The sequence below is a fragment of the Passer domesticus genome, chromosome Z (assembly GCF_036417665.1).
Source record: "Passer domesticus isolate bPasDom1 chromosome Z, bPasDom1.hap1, whole genome shotgun sequence".
In the NCBI taxonomy this organism is placed as follows: domain Eukaryota; kingdom Metazoa; phylum Chordata; class Aves; order Passeriformes; family Passeridae; genus Passer; species Passer domesticus.
In genome coordinates this window covers 23668372-23679462 of record NC_087512.1, presented here as the reverse complement: position 1 = coordinate 23679462, position 11091 = coordinate 23668372, and the positions used below count along the sequence as shown (strand labels likewise).

Genomic DNA, 11091 nt, shown 5'->3' with positions numbered 1-11091 from the left:
CTCTATTGTCGGCAGTGCAGTGGTTATGGAGGACATTAAAGTTTATGAAGTAATGGCTTAAAGGCTGCAACAATCAAGAAGAAACAAACAAACAAAAAAAAAGAAAAATAAGTCCATGACTGGCGCCACAAATGTGTAAATGTTTAAATATTCCTTAGGGAAGCAAATGATTGGAGATATTACTGAGAATTACAGATGTTACCCAAGGAAGATGTGAATCTGACTTTTATCACACAACGAAAGGAGTAAATAGGAAAGAGAGATGTGCTTGATGTTTGGACCAGGTCTTATTTTTGTCAACTTGTAAGACATATAAAAGCACATTTATGACTGGATGTGGCATTCAGAGCCATGGTTGAGTTGACAAGGTGGTGATCAGTCAAAGGTTGGCCTTGATAATATTAGAGGTCTTTTCTACCCTAAATAATTCTGTGATTCTGTAAACTTCTTCAGTGTACAGTTAATCATATTTGTCAACTGGAAACCAGTGGATCATATATGTGTGCATTGGAAAAGCAAACATTTTTGTCAGACTTTTGGCACTGAAGTTAATCCAGAGCAACAGTTCCCACACTATGGCTTTACATAGTCTGGTTCCTTGGATACCCCACTCCAGCTGAGAACTGTAGAACAGCCATTCTTGATTCACTGCCTGCTTCAGCTGAGATTTCCAGTGTGGCTTGTGGCCCAACTGCAGAAATAAAGCTAACACCAAGAAGAAAGTCAAATGCTGCCAGCAAGGCCGGCTTCCTTGGGACTGCCAACAAAGGAGCCACTGAAAAGGACAGTGATACTGGAGTGCAGTTCCACCTCCTTAACTCTACAGACCTGCAGCAGGGTAAGCTGTTAAATAACCCCTCTCAGCCCTTGTATCCTATGCTTATGGTAAAAGAAAACTGGGAATGGCAGAATGGCAAGTTCCAAATCAGGTGGCAGAAAGACTACAGAATGTGCTGGCACATGGAACAGCTAGTTCCCTCCAAGCAACAGCTCCTAAACACAGCTGAAAATGATAACTACATGTGATGTGTACTTGACTTACAGCAATTTCACAGCAACATGTATGAGAATGCAATTATTGTTTTTCATGTCTTACTGAAATTTGCACAGTCCAGCTGTGACAAGCAGGTGTTTTTTTTAATGAAAAAAATACTTCTAAGCACATTCTTGACTTGTGGTGTACAACTAGCCATCTATAATCCTTTCTATGAGCTTCTCTGTTCTCCCCCAGGTGGGGAGGGTGCTTGTACCACAAATCCAGGACAGCTCTGGTATGGTACCAAAGTATGGTATGGTACATCATCCCCACTGAATTGTGCCTGCATGTGACTATCAAAGACTAGTTGGTTGGTTTGCTGGTGTGGTAAATCAACCAGTAACTTGTTCAATCCCTTCTACCTTTCATGGATTAACCTGTACATGTCTGCTTTTTGCTTTTAAATGTTTCTACTCTGTTTACAATGTCCTTGCTCCCACCAATATTAATATCTTGGAAGACTCCAAGGCAAACTGCATGGACAGATGTGCTCTGGAGGCAAGGATTTGGCTAAAGGAGCAAGAGGAGCTTTCTTAAACTGGCAAGAGCTCCAAACAGAGCAGAGAGAGGCACGCCAGCTCCCTCTGCCCTGAGCAATGGAGGAAGCAGCAGAGCCCTGAGTCACAGGCAGCTCTGACTCAGAGTGGGTGGCAGTAAGAGTGACAGTGGCCCCCACACGTACAAAAGCCACCCCCAGGGAGTGCAAGCAACCAGAGCATGGTGCGGCAGCTCACAAGGAAGGGTGCACAGGGTGCGTGCTGAGGACTGCCAGCTCAAACACTTAGCTCACCTGGAGGTCATCATTCTCACTGAAGAAGCTTGGTTTCCACTCAGCCAAAAGACACATCCTCTTCATGCACCAAAAAGGACAGGGTGGCCCAGATGGAGCTCCCATGGAACATGGAGCTGTCCAGGTCTCAAGCTGCAGGAAGAGACACTGCTGTTAGCAGGCAGCAGAGAAAACAGTTGTGTGAGGTGTGATCATGTGGACAATCTGTTCAACCTGGTGGCAGAGCTGGAAGAATAAGGAGAAAGGCTGCCCCTCAGGCTGGGGGCTCTGAGAAGGAGCTGTACTCTACCACCCCTTAGACAAACACATCTGCCATCCACATCACAAGAAGCAATGGATCCTCTATCCTCTCACCACCAGGCAGAAGGAGTGGACATCAGAGATGGAGGTGATTGAAATGAGGTTCTGCTTGCAATGGCAGGCAGATCCTCTCCTGACCTTACTCACCTCGCCAGATGCCCTTATACAATAGGTGTGGGACTCTGGTGTGTATGAATGTCCATCCAGGTTGGAGGAGTTTCCTAGGGCAGGGCAATCAACCCCCTCCATCATGATCACCTTAATTAAGGAGGGGAAAAAAAAAAAAGGTAGTCACTGGTGTCTCCCTTCTGAGAGGTACAGAGGGCATGTAATGCTGACTGGACCCAATCTGTAGGGAAGTGTGCTGCCTCCCTGGGGCCATCACCAAAAAACTCCCCAGTCTGGTACAGTCCACTGATCATTACCTTCTACTGGTTTTCCAGGTGGGCAGCTGCAAAGTCACAACAAGAAGCTGGCAGACAATAGAACCATAGAAAGGTTTGAAAGGGACCTTAAAGATCATCGCTATCCAACAACCCTGCAATGGAATGCCATTCATTAGATCAGTCCCCCATCAAACCTGGCCTTGAATACTTTCAGAGGTGGGGCATCCACAGATTTTCTGGGCAACTGAGAAATGCATCACCAACAGAAGCAAACCCAAGGAAAATCTCCATCCTTAGTTGTTTGTGGGGGAAACAGTAAGAAAGGACAAGGAGAAGGATGAGGTACTTAATGCCTTCTTTACCTCAGTCTTTAATCACAAGACCGGTTGTCCTTAAGGTACCCAGATCCCTGAATCTGGAAGACAGAGACAGGAAGCAGAAAGAATCCACATAATCCAGGAGGGAACTGTCAGTGACCTGTTATGCCACTAAAACCTGCAGAAATCCATGGGGCCAGATGGGATCCACCTGAAGAAGTTAGTGAAAGAGCTTAATCAAGCTAGTTTCTATCATTTACCAGGAATTATAGTTAGCCAGGGAGGTCCCAGGTGACCAGAAGTTGGCAAATGTGACACCCATCTCCAAGGAGGTTTGGAAGAACATCAGACCAGAGCCAGACCTCACTATTGGGGAAAGTCACAGAGCAGCTCATCCTGAGTGCCATGACAAGGTGTGTGCAGAACAGCCAGGGCTCAGCCCCAGCCAGCAGGGGTTTGTGACAGGCTGGTCCTGACTGACCAACCTGATCTCCTTCTGTGACAGCGTGACCTGCTTTGTAGATCAAGGAGAGCCTGTGGATATAGTCTGCATGGACATTACTAAAGCCTATGACGCCATTTCCCACAGCATTATCCTTGAGAAATCAGCAGCTGATGGCTTGGGCAGGTGCACTGTTCACTGACTGAAGAACTGCCTGGATGGCTGGGCCCAGAGTGTGGTGGTGAGCAGAGTTACACCCAGCTGGGGTTCAGTCACCAGTGCTGCTCCCCAGGGCTCAGTACTGGGGCCAGTCCTGTTTAATATCCTCACCAATGATCTCATGGAGTGCACCCTCAGTCAGTCTGCAGGTGACACCAAGCTGGGTGGGAGTGCTGATCTGCTGGAGGGCAGGGAGGCTCTGCAGAGGGATCTGGGCAGGCTGGATCATGGGCTGAGGCCAGTGGTGTGAGTCTGATGAGGAGCAGTTGAGGGAGCTAGAGGGGTTTAGCATGGGGAAAAGGAAGCTCAGGGGGAAACTCATTGCTCTCTATGACACTGAAAGGAGGCTATAGACAGGCAGGGGTTGATCTCTTCTCCCAAGTAAACAATGGTAGGACAAGAGAAAATGGCCTTAAGTTGTGCCAGGAGAGGTTTAGATAAGGTATTAGAGGAAAAAAATAATGGAAAGCATGGTAAAACATTGTAACAGGCTGCCAAGGAAAATAGAGAAGTTGCCATCCCTGGAAGTGTTTAAAAAATGTGTGGATGTGCCACTTGGGGAAATAGTTTAGTGGTGAACATGAGGGTGGTTCTGCATTACTGTTTGAACTCGGTCTTAGAGATCCTTTTCAACCTTAATGATTCTAATAATTCTATGACTCTATCTACAGCCAGTAGATACAACATCTACAAGTAAGGAAACTAGTAACCATAGCAAGTCTTAGATTTTCTCTCATATTTCTCCTTCAGCTGTAGTGACAGCACTGATTTCTGTTTCTGAAAGTGTCTAATTCAGTGACTGCAGCAATGTGAGAAGCACTCTCACTTTCTTCTTTTTTAATCTACAGTCAAAGCATGCGTGTGTAGGAGTATATCATGCAAGTATGGCTTCACAAGGACTGACAAATGCTTAAAACACTTTTCCTCTGATTGCATTCCTGGAATGACCCTGGTGCAAATGATGAATATTTGGACAATTTTATGCCAGCTCATTAGTTCTTGTTACTGAGACTGAGGAAAGGGGAAGACCATTTAATTTTTAAAAAAGGCTGTGTGGAACTTTCAGGGAGACCAGGAGAAGACAGGGTAATGTTACTAAGCCATATAATTCTGAGTACTCAGTAACCTAAAAAAGATGGATCGATATCGTTCATTCTATATTCTGCTTTGGAATAGAGGGCCATATCCTATTGAATCCCAAAGATCTACCAATATAATAAAAGGTCCATCACCTGTATCATAGAATCACAGAATGGTTATTGAGGTTGTAAGGAACATCTGTAGGGCCTCTTGTCCAACCTCTCTGACAATCAGGGGCCCTGTTACTGGCTGCCCAGGATGATGTCCAGGTGGCTGTTGAAGGATGGTGACCCCACCAGCTCTCTGAGCAACATGTACCATTATTCTGTCACCCTCAAAGTAACAAAATTTTTCCTGATGTTTACTGCCTCCTAGCCCTGTGGAGCCTTCATGCAATGTTTGGAGCTGCAATAGCCGGGCTTCTGTTCTAGAAAAGTGTCTGGAAAAGGCTTGGAGGGCTGTGAGTGGAGGATGACAGGAGCTATTTGTTTGCAAAGGTAACAGCAAGAGGGTCCAGCAAGGACAGGGCTGTCAGCATGGACTCTGTCCAGGGGACCCTGCTTCACAGGCCTTCAGGACAGGTGGCCCAGCAGATGCTTGAGATACTTAGACAGCTCTGGCCTGGTGGCTGGGAGAGAGAGAGGAGGCAACTGGAAAGCATTCCCTGCAGTAGCGTGTGCTTTGGTTTTGAAACAAATGCTATTCAAAAGCTTCTGCATCTTTATTCAAATTCCTCTCACCACTGCAGATCACAGCAGCTCTCAGGTTCATCTGCTGCGCTGGCTGCACTCTACCCTGCGGTCTGCTGGACAGACACACTGGGAGACTGGAGCTGCTTGGCACCTCCCTGAATGCCCCTTCTCCCAGTGGTGGGTTCAGTGCAGGGCCAGGGCCTTTGGCACAGGGTGTAGTGCTGCTGCAGGGTTCTGCTCCCTGGCCACAGCCTTTTTCCAGCAGAAGGCCAGGTTGACCACGGGCTCCATGAAGCTGCTGACTGCCTTTACAGTGTCCAGGATGTGGCTGAAAGGCTGCCTGCAGGGCAGTCACAGCTGTCACAGCAGGAAGCAGTGGAAGCAGAAGGTGCAGAACCATCCAGCAACAAGGGCTGCCCTTCTGGTGGCACTCAGGCAGCTGGAGCTCTGCTCCAGTGAGCCCTGCCCACTGCAGCTGCCTGCTGGTGGTGCTGCAGCAGAGGTGCTCAGCTCCTGCTTATTCTTAGCACACAAAGCCATGTCCTGCCCAGAGGGGTATTTAGAGATTTCTTGGCACTACAAATGCAAAAGCAAAGAAAGACCCAGAAAAAGGTGGGAGAAGAGAGTCAAAGCTTCACAAATAGCTTCCTTGAAGGATGAAAAGTGCAGCAGAAGCAGCCCTGTGGGACAGCCAGCCCCAAGGACTGCCCTCACCCCTCCCTATCTTTCTCAGCTCCTTTACAGCTCATGACCCCTACCCACTCTGTTTCTCCCCCAAAAGCACCAAAACTTAAGCAAGCAAAGGGTACTGAAGGAGGCATCCAGGGAAGGCAGAGGAAGGCTGGAAGATCCCAGTGGCACTCACTCCAGAGGTGGTGTTGGCACAGAGGTGGTGTTCCCAGTGGAGGGTCCACAGTTCTGAGAGACCACCAGGACCCACAGGTCCCTTTCTGTGTAGCTGCTTTCCAGCCAGCCAGTTCCCTGAACACACTGGTGCTTGCTCCTTCCCCAGGGCAGGACTTTGCAATTCCCCTCACTGAAGCTGATGTTCTTTCATCCCAGTTCTCCAGATTGTCAAGGTCCCTCTGGCCAGCAGCCTTACTTCTAGCATATCAACCACTCCTCCCAGTTGTGTGTCATTGGCAAACTTGCTGAAAGTACACAGCACCTCATCATCCTGTTCATTAATAAAAATGTTTAACAATGCTGGACCCAGTACTGAATTCCTGAGGTGCACCAAGTGTGCACCAAGTACTGGCTTCCAACTCGACCTTACACCATTGATCACCATGCTGAATCCACCTGCCCATGCTTGTAACAAAAGTATCCTTTGTAACCCCTTCAAAAAATTATTTTAAGCTGCCGCAGTAAAATTAGCACTATATAATGGAAACTTTGCATGTAATCACATCTCAGTGGGATGTTTGAGCTTCACCATGACATTCTGGTGAGGCAGATCCCCAAGATTTTGTGGAGGTCTGATGCCCACATAGATACTGCTTAGCAACCAAGAGCTTCTTTAGGAGAAAGCAAATCCTTTGCAGCCTGGGAGCTGGTTGCTCTGACTTCCATCCAGGAAGGAGGAGGAGAGCTGAAACTGTAAAGTGAGTGGCTCATGGCTCATTCATTTCCAAGAAGATACCAATGGGTTTGTACCTCACCCCATTATCTATGTTGCTATCTGAACCAAGCACAGCTCAGAGCCAACCACTGCCTTGCAGACTTCCCTGGTGCTCTGAGGACATAAGGAAGGCTCACTTCTTCCCTTACAAAAATCTTTGCTTACAGGTCTGCAAACAGACTCCTGCTGTCAGAACCTAGACTGTTCTGAAGGTCTGTCCAAAATTTATGAATTCCCTCAGCTCAGGTAGCATTAGCCTAGCCTTGAGGAATACTGGCTATGAACCTAGCGGGGATCTGGGGCCAACTGAGGCTCAGTACTTGCTTGTCACCATGAGGATCTGTCCCTTCACCTACAAAATTACCACAGGAGACCTGTTCCAAAGGGTGCAGTGTCTGCTGATTTTTCAGAGCTCTACAAATGTCTTTGCAAATGGACAGATGAAGGAAAGGAGAAATTGCTGAACTAGTCCAGGAGTAACAGTTATTTTCTAGTGAGTGATGGGCACATCCAGAGATGTCTGTCACAGTCCTGTCTGACACAGTCCATTCAGATTATGCTACAGCTGCCGGCCACTGCCAAAGGGATGCTTGTCCTGGGTTATTAACACTGCCTAAAGTTGGACTCCTGTTGATACCCTGAACCTTTTCTGAAGGATAGCAAACATGTCCTCTTTGCCTCTCCCTGTTATTGTAGGTTTCCCAGCCATGGGAACAACACACTGTATACAAAGAGGAGACAAAATGGAAAAAATATGCAGTGTTTCAGATGTTCCCTATGCTAAAAGCTGATTCTGAATCTCTGATAGCACCTTTGCTAACTTATCTCACGCTTCTTGTTTTTTCTGTCATTTTCATTGTCCTTTAATAAGTGCATTCTGATGTAGATTTACATTGCTCTGCATCTTCTTATGGTCATTTCTGTAAATATTAAGAGGTTGCTTTGGAATTTCTTCTACAAATATTAAAGAAGTCTTGGCCAGCATGTTATATGATCTGTGGCAATATTTTGGAGAAATTTTTAGGACCACAGTCTTTAAGGATGGTATGCAGACTTTACAATCATTTTGCTCAGGGAAGTTCTCTTGTCCAATAAAATTTTAAATTCTATAAGCTCTCTGAAAAGCAATCTGGTACTTGATGTTCCTTGCGGCTCCAGATTTTTTCCTTGTGCCAAATGTAAATGTTCCTTGCTATGCTATAAGCAAGTGACATGCAGAAAGATCTATTTCTTTCCATTTTGTAGATACTTGTTTACATCGTTGTGTCGCTGTACAATATCATCTTTGCATAAATCTGATTTGTAATATATTTTCTCACAAGTTATCTTTCCACACCTCTGAACAGCAACTTTTCATTTTCTGTATGCTCCCCAGCTGCTGTACTCTTTTTGTAGTTTGGTTTTTTCCTGACATCTACTGACTAATACAAGAAATAGAGACCAACTAGTACTGAGTCAAGAAGAGTATTTGCCCAGAATTCTTACTTATGTTTACGTACTCCCATAAAATGTGCTCCCTTTTGTATATTTGTATAATACAGCTTATGATACAGTGAAGCTGACAGACCCATTCCTGAACTACTGCTGCCATTACTGTTCCCTTCCTATGCACATGTAACTATATGTTCTTACCCAAGGGCTTTTTCTCTTTTTCTTCAGGTAGGGTAGGGTTATTCTGTGCTCTGCTTTTGTCTTCCAGCACTCTTACACCGCCGTGACTGTCCCTGGGCTCAGATGTAGATTCCTGGAACAGCATACAAATCACTGAAGTTATTCTGAAATAGCAGTGGAGTCACAATTCCTTCTTTCATCTGGGTATTTTGGAGATGAGAAATGTGTATTTTTGAATTAAAACATTTATAATCATGCATTTTTTTCAAGAATAAACTTAGTTTCTGGTCACCTATTTTCTATAGCAGGGCAATATGTGGCAAGAAGAAATGAACGGCACAGAAAATATTGTCAGAACCCAAGACTGGGTGCATTTTTGCCACCCAGTTTCTTCTGCTTTTCTTCATCAGGGAAGGAGTTTGAAGGATCTCAACCTATGGTGTTATTGATGTCTCACAGCTCTTGAGAAGCTAATTTTATTTTACACACTTATGGCCTTCAGTTGGGACAGTTGTGCTGCATTTGTCTTTAGAGAGAGAAAAAGTTATTTGTAAGAGAAAATGGCAACTTTTGTTTTTCTTTTTGATGTGTTGTATGACAAACAGGATAGTAGTACAAATACATTGTTCAGCTGAAGCTATACAATTTTGGAAAAATAGTTTTGCCAGAAGTGGATGAGATTACAAGAGGAATATCCTGTCAGTGGTATTGAAAGGGAAATCTATGTCAGTTCACTGGCAGTTCATCCACCTTTATGCTTTCATAGCAGTGCTCCGTATAGAAGGGGAAGAGGGAAAGATAATTTTCAGCTCATATATGACTTTGCTATTCCTAAACCAGCCTGATCCTTCACATAAAATTAAAAAAGCCTTATGGACGGAAGCCACTGATGCCTAACAGCTGGGATTAGCCAAAAAATGATGTTCCAGACATATCCTCTTTCCTTTATCTGTGTCACAGTGATGGGCACCAGCACTAGCAGTTTACATCATTCTTTGACAGATAACAACAGTGATCATTACCTGTCCTGAAAAACATGTAGAATAGGATATGTAAGAAGAGACACTGTGTAATAGTTCCAGAAGGAAAAATATGCACAGGAGACCCTGGTAGTCTCATCCGCTTTTCTGTTAGTCATAGACTGAAAGATGTGAGGGGTAAATCTGTAACCGGATTCACTGAGCTGAGGACAGTAGTTATGAACTGGGGGCCAGGACTTGCACCTGCTAAGGAAATCTCTAATAGGTTTTGGTTGGTTCCAGCTGCTGTCATCTGAAAGATATTCTGAGTAAATTGCACTATTTAGGTATTTTGGTGTATGGTAATGTTTCTGAATGTGTTCCAGGAACAGTGGCAAAAGATATCTTTACTCTGCTAATGAGTAAAGTTGTTAGCTTCTACAGAGGCCAGCTTCCCAATATCACTGAAATGCCAGACAGTCTGAGTCAGTCTTGATCATCAATTTGGGAAAAAAATTCATTCCTTTTCTGAAAAATAGCATGAGAGAGGCATGACCTCCCAATTACTCTGCCATTCCTCAGAACTGGAGAACTTGGTGTGAAGAACAGCACAACTTCCTAAGGCTCAGGATGGGCCATGTGACAGAAAGCTCTTTTATGCCCCAATGCTTCAGGTACAGAAAAAGACATTTTAGACTCCATGGTGCTAAACGTCCTTTCCCCTCTGCACAGCTAAAGCCTATTTTTGTTTTCAGACCCTCTACCATTCCCAGGCATGGTAATCACCACCAGTGGAGCTCTGATTTACTTCTCCATTTGAGTCTTCTCTTATGCCACTTTTCACTAAATGCTTCAGAAAATCCAGGCCAGGCTCTGTGCTGACAGAAGGTGAGCCCTTTTAAGAGAAGGTGGATTCACATTCGTGCAGCCTAGTCTGGAACTTTAGCCCCAGTAACATGTTATGCAAAGTAGTTGCTTCTTCTTATTTGGCTTGTCCTATGGCTACACCCACGTCCCTGCCTCCCACCAGGGTCTGGGACAGGGGGCCTCAGGAGACCTCTGTGTGAGATTTTGCAAAGCTTCCCCTCACACTGCCCTTGCTGTGGCTGCAGAGAACCAAAGCCGAACGACCACCGAAGGATTTGGGTCCAAAGATATATCCTTAAACTCTAAGTGTATCCAGTCTCCCTAACTGGCCACATAACTCCTTACTTCAACATACTCTCTGTCTTAATACCAAATATATCTCTAAAATTAGAACTAACAAGAATACTAAGGAAACAGAAGAGGGGGATAAAGTGATTTAAAATTCTAAGACTGAAAACAATTTTTGCTTATGAATTTGATATGAAGACCAGATGGTCCTCCTAAAAAAAAACCCAAAAACCCCAAACAAACAAACAAACAAACAAAAAAAACCCAAAAAACCCCAAGCCCAAAACCCAAGAAAACAAAACCCCCAAATGAAACAAAACCAAAAAATAACCTACCAACCAACCAAAACCCAAAACCAGTTTGAGCAGAAGAAAGGAGCCTAGAATGCATCTCCCACTGCACTGGGACTGTGACTAACCAAAAGGCTAATGCAATTGATTGTCCTGTAGAATGGAAATGCCCATCCTGTCTGCAGAAAAAAAA

The 11091-nt window shown here is 45.0% G+C and overlaps 2 long non-coding RNA genes across 2 annotated transcripts; one reads left to right on the top strand and one right to left on the bottom strand.

Annotated features, from left to right (window-relative positions):
* Positions 1–588: 588 nt before the first annotated feature.
* LOC135291386 (uncharacterized) lies at positions 589–3247 on the bottom strand. Its single transcript, XR_010354189.1, has 6 exons — positions 3192–3247; positions 2875–3040; positions 2552–2664; positions 2274–2384; positions 1827–1958; positions 589–705 (listed from the first exon to the last, which is right to left on the bottom strand). It is a non-coding gene; the product is annotated as an uncharacterized LOC135291386 (long non-coding RNA).
* Positions 3248–3362: 115 nt separating this feature from the next.
* LOC135291387 (uncharacterized) lies at positions 3363–10341 on the top strand. Its single transcript, XR_010354190.1, has 3 exons — positions 3363–3512; positions 10036–10127; positions 10209–10341. It is a non-coding gene; the product is annotated as an uncharacterized LOC135291387 (long non-coding RNA).
* The last annotated feature ends 750 nt before the right edge of the window (positions 10342–11091 follow it).